Raw genomic sequence first — 6005 nt, 5'->3', positions numbered from 1 at the left:
AGCACATGCTGACGTATGCAGCTCCTGGTTCAGTACAACTACTGCTCCTTTGTAGCTCGAGGGAGTTCTCGGCATGAACAGCAACTGACGTTTTATTTGGGGCCGGCTATTCAGTGAGCACTAACCACGTGGCCAATTCAGGCTCATGATTCGGTCCTTGCTCACAGGAGTTCAGGGTATACAATGAACACTTCTATTTTGGAAGGTAGTCTATAGTTCCTACTTACTGTGCTCCTCAAGCAGCTGCAATAAAGGCTGCTCTTTTGCATTCACACTTGCTTGCAAGGTCTCAGACTTCCCATAGCTCAGTAATTTACATTTCCTAGTTCTCAGGCAGGGTAGCACGATTAACAGGTGCTGGGGAAGCTGCTTTGGCCGTTCTGTCTCCCTGCTACCTGCTGACCTAGAGCTGCTGCCTGGCTTTGGTGGGAAGTTTTGTGTGAAGGTTGCCAGGGAATCAGCACTCGGGACCTGGTCTTGGTGACCTGTGTGGGCTCGGGAGCCAGCTGAGCAGGCAGGCCACCGAGCTCCCCAGCTCTGCGGCTCGGTAGTCCCTGCTCGGGAGTAACTAGGAGCCAGTCTGGAGCTGAGGCTGTCTGGGGCTACTGCCTGTCGGGCTCCACAGGCTTCAAAACCGTGGCACACCTTTGTCACAGACTGTCCTTGTCCCGTACCCCAGCGCCCTGCTGCATTGTCCTGATGTTCTGGCTTTGGACCTTAGAGGTTTGGAACAGAAAGACTTACCAACAGCTGATACACATGACATTTACTTGGCAGATCTCACAGCTCCTTTTCCCGGAAAATCCTTGAAGAAACAGTTTCTTCCTAGGTAAAGACAGTATTTCTTCTCTGGGAGGCTGGTTTGCGAAGCATCTCCTACACAAGGGCCTTGCACGGCACAGCCTGTCTGTGCCCTTGGTTAGCAAGCCACTGTGAGACAGTGGCAACAGCCCATCCCCCTCGCTGGGAGCAGCTGAGCCCTGAGAAGGGAGACCTGCAGCTGCAGCCCTTAAAGGCTTGATGAGGGGCCCCGTTATCACCCAGCTGTGCGGAGGAGCAGCCCTGGCAGCCTGCAGGGATGAGGTGGTGGCTAGCTGACCTGAACTGGCTCCAAGGAAGTTGTGAAAGCAGGCATGGAGAGCAGGAAGTGTCCAGGCTCTTCACAGCTGCCCAGGAACTCCTCAAAAGAAAAGGTGAGTGTGAATTCTCTTTGATTTTGCCGTTATTGTTAAAAATTGAGTAAGAAGTGCTCTTGCTGGGGGAGAAGTGGAGAGCTACGACCCCTTGCTTTGGGGGACAATCTGCTGGACGCTCTGTTGTCTGGGTGTTTTCTGTGCCTGACTTGGTCCTGAGAGACAAAGGACCAAGGTCTACCGCAGGGGGGCTGGTGCTGGAGCCCTTCTGGGGGACGCGCCCTGGCTGGGTGAGAGAGCCGTTCGGACAAACGAGCTGCGTTGCTGGGCCTCGATGCTGTTTGCTAGCCCGGGGGGTCTGCACCGTCAAAACCCCATTTCCCACAGATACCTGCAGGACTGTGGTTTTCTAATGTCTTGCTTAGCTCAATGCAGAAACCTTTTGAGTTGGGCACGTTTGCCTGAGGGATGGTTAATGTAGTAAAAGGGTGTTTTTTGTGGATTGTCCCAAGCCAGTCCTGCCCTTCAGCCATTTGAGGAAGGGACACCACAGGCGTGCTTCCCATGGTGGGCAGGTACAGAACTGTTACATGGTTACTGAGTCACTGGCTTGCCCACTTCATATGCTCTGCTTGGCAAGATTGAACTGTGGTTTAACAGGCTGCAAGTCAAAGCTTTAAATGCTTTTAGAGTCCTTTTAAAGTGTGTTGAAACTTTGCACTAATAAAGCAGCCGTCGTTATTTCAGATTCTCTGGCCTGTGCAGATTGCTGGTTTGCTCACCCAGGTGGTAGTGTTTTACTTGCTCTGGGTCTTACTAATAGGCGACAGTATCAGAAAGCCTTTTTTTATTGCACATTACTTCTTAAGCTAAGAAAATGCTGATTGAACTTCCTTAAAATGTAGAAGTGGTGCAAATTACAATGCGTGTCTCAGGAGGGCCGTTAAACTCTAGTTCCGCTAATAGGTTCAAAACTAAGGTTTAAGAGAAGTTTTATTACAGAACACCCATATGCTTTTAGGGCTCAGAAATTGGTTTGTGTTTTTTAAGGGCTAAGTTGAGAATCAAAAAGCTAAGAAGTTCAAATAAAGTTCATATTTATACAAAAAATATGTCAAAGTTTCTGTTTATTTATAAGGCCCTGCTAAACAGCTACGAAATTATGAATTCGACTGTCCTCTGCTGGGACTGTGCCCCAGCTGAGACCTGCGCGTGGCTGTGATGAAGCTGGTCCTGTGTGAGCCTTACATCAGGCTGAGGTTTCTGGTGGTTTCAGGGATAAGGTCTCCCGCTAGCAGGCAGCAGTCCTAACGGCTTTGACACCTGATGTACTGGCACTGTCTGGGGGGGAGCACGTTGGAACCATTGGTGACAACAGGCTAGGGAGGAGCCGATCTGTGACAGTATCTATAGACCAGCGAGACCTCTTGTATGTAAATCAAGGTGCAGGATAGTAGGCAAAATGAAACTGTATTCTTCAAGCACATCCGAATTTTACTGCCTAGCTGAGATATTTCTAGAGCTGCCTCCACTGTGTGCTACAGGCTGTGGCAATTCTTGCTCTGTTGTCTGTAAACTGGGTATGCTGTAGTTGTTGTAAAATGCTGGGAGGATTTGAGCTGCATGTGTGCCCCTCTGTTTCTGAGTGGGAGTTGTATTTAAGGGGAATTTTTCTATTTCTACAGAAAACATGTGTATTCAGTTGAACCGTTCTTGTTCAGGTTTTCCGTGTACATTTTATGATTCCTGGCAGCTTTTTGGATCCCTCTGCCTGTCTATTGCTCTTTGAATAGCAAAGTGGAAAAAAGCCCTCAGATACTAAAAAAAGCGAGAGATGTGGATTTTTATTTTTATTTTTTTAACAAGTCTAGTCAAACCACATTTTCCTCTGCCTGTGCTTTCCATCAGTGAAGCTGGGTTAAAATTCCAGCTAGAGTAAGGGCTAGTTGAATGCAATCCAGCAACAAGGCAAGAGCGCGCGTCTTTCTGTAGCCAGAAGTGCACTGGAAATGCCATGTGGTGTCGGACCTGAGAAGACAGCGATCTTGTATCTGGATTGTAGTTTGGGGCTGGTTTTGAACCCGTTTCCCTCTGACTAGAGCAGGTTTCTGGTCTTTGTACCCAGATCCCCTGCAGATGGGGCTGTGAATGCTTGAAGGAGCCTGGTGTCCTGCTAATTGCAGTGCACCATCTAACCGCAGGCAAGCCAGCTTGGCCATCCTGTCCATGCCTCCTCCGTTCCTAGTCGCGGGGGGGGGACGACAGGTCTTTACAGAACCCAATAACCATGTACGTTGGTGTCTCAGGCCCCGGGCCCCGGGCCCCGTTTCAAACCTAAGAGGTCAGATCTGTGGCCTTTTTTTGGTGCTCCCCAGATCGCTGCTCTGTCACATTGCTGCGGGTTCACGCTCTCCTCTCCAGTGCCCGTGTGAGCTCGCTTGCCTGCAGTGGTGCAGTGCTGCGGCTAATTGGAGGAAAATGGGAGAGCCACGTATAGCTGAGCAGCTCTCTGCAGGTGGTGGGTAGATGTGACCTAGTTGTCAGTGGAATCATCCCGCTTGCTTGGAGCCCCGTGAGCTATTTTGACAGCTGGAGTGAGCTGACCTTCGAGGCTTATCTGGGAGAAAGTAAAACCGGTGAAGCTGAGGATCTTCCCTGCTGCTGTACTTCCAGGAGGGTCTTGCCTCCCACAGCTGTGTGAGGGAGAAGGGAGCTGTCTGGAAAGCAAAGGTGGCTGTACTGGATAAGGGCAAGGCATAGAAGGGGCAGAAGGAAGTTATGTCTCTTCCATTTGGCCATCGTGATAGTCCCTTGGGATTTTTTTTGCTTCCACAGCTGGATTTTGGTTTGTCTGTGTCACTACTGCTTCCCTACGTAGCCTGTGAATCACAAGCCTGTCTCTTGATAAGGAAGGGCCCTAAAGCTGCACGCGCCTCGTGGTGTGCGTTTTCTAACGACTGCTTTCTGCTGGTGGGCGTGTGAGGGACACCGGTAGCCGCCAGCCCGAGCTGCGCACGGAGGCGGGAGCGTTGGGTGAGATGCTGTGCTCGGTTTAGTAAGCTGCCCATCCGGTGAGCGTGTTGGTGAAGTGATGAGCTTTGGCTGCCCCCCGTGAGGGTAGCGCCGTAGCTGAGCAGTTGACCCGCCTGCTCCCCTTCCAGTTAGCAACAGCCGGAGTATGGGCAGCGCTGAAGTGACTCCAGCTCTGGGGCTGCCTGTTGCTGCTAGCCAGGCTTTTTTCCCTGCCGTGATTTTCTCATCATATGACAGAAAACTTTTTTTTGCCCCTCTTTTCTTGAGCAAATAGTGCTGAGTGCAGTATTCTCTTTCTGTGGATTAGTGGATCCCTTACACTCAAAACCTGCCCTTCGGGGAGGCAGATCCAGCTTTTGCATCCTCCCCTCTGCCACAGGCAGCGGCGACAGCAGCTTGCTGCCCCGGCTCCTCAGGGGAGTCGCCACTCTCCTTTTTTTTTTTCCCTCGAGTCGCCCTGGCTGTCTCTGCTGCGGCAGGTGCAGGAAGCCATCTCTGGTCGCTGGGGCAGCATTTGGTGAGGGCAAAGGGCCAGTTAGCAGCGGTGCTGCATTAGCCGGTGCTTGCCTGCTGTGCAAAGGCTTATTATAAAGCAAAGAGGGTTTTATTTTAGGCTGGAAGTCGTCAAGTGTGTTCAGACAGATGTGTGAGCTCTGTTCGTTTCCTCTGCTCCCTGAAGTAATTGCGGACAGCAAAGTTCTGTGCTTCCCCAGCGCTGGGCAAGCGCTGCAGTGTTACTCGCTAGGACTCCAAGGGCAGCACTGCATTTCTATTGAATCTACTTGTTAAAGTGTTCCAAAGGGAATCTTGGTATTCCATGGTTTGTGAGAACAAGTCGGTGTTTGTACTGGGGGGTTTCCAAGCATGCTGGCGCGATGGCACGATGCAAGAGAAAGCACCCCTCTTGTGCCATTCCCAGCAGCCCTCTCTGGGGTGGTGTAAACGAAAGGCTAAGAAATACCCGTGACGGTAATTTATTATAGAACGGGATTTCTAGTCTTGCTACACCAGACTGGTACGCTGCGCGGCTCCCTTTGTTCAGGTGTGCGATGGGGAGTTCAAGGGAAGAAGCAGGCAGAGGTTCTGTACGGGTTCTGGCAGTATTAATGGTTTCCTCTAAATGTGCTCGGCCTTCTAAGGAAGTATTTGAGTCCTGCAGAGGCACCAAATTCAGAGTTTCAGCTCAGCCATTATCCCCAGACTCGGTGGGGGTCTGCAAGATTTATGGGGTCAACTTAGGGGAAGGAAAAAAAAAATAGTTCTAGGTCAGATTCTTGCTCTTAAACCTTTATACTTCTTACCTCATAGATAAATGCACGCCCTCACTTCCCAGACTGTCGCACGCCTGCGTCTGTGTGGCTGTCGGAGTGTTCTTAAATACTCTCTGCTCTGACACGAATCCTGCTGCGGCTACAGCAAAGTTCCAGACAGAGCCATCGTGGCCCCTGGGGTTCCGAGGTGACGCGGGAGGAAGCAGGACCTGCTTTTGTACGTTCTGTCTGTTGGCACTTGGGAGGGGGCGAATCAGATGTTTAACTTCTGAGGGCTGCCTGAACACCTCTGGGTTAAAGCAACGATTAACCTTCACTGTCTCCTCTGCTGCAGGGAAGCGTCCTAGAATTAGGGGGTTTCTTGGATGCTACCATCTGCTGCTTTTCGATAGAACGCAGGTAACCTTGCTTCAGCCAGGGAAACCACGAGTTAAACTTACTAAGTCAAAAAATGAGCCTAGAAGGGGAAATGAATGCCGCTTTAGCCCTTGTTTTAAAGCACAAAATCAGGTATATGTACCAAAACGAATTTAAGATGGTAAAACTGCAACAGCCTTTTCCGTAGAAG

This window comes from Falco cherrug, chromosome 10, assembly GCF_023634085.1.
Source record: "Falco cherrug isolate bFalChe1 chromosome 10, bFalChe1.pri, whole genome shotgun sequence".
Taxonomy (NCBI): domain Eukaryota; kingdom Metazoa; phylum Chordata; class Aves; order Falconiformes; family Falconidae; genus Falco; species Falco cherrug.
This window is presented reverse-complemented; position numbering follows the sequence as displayed.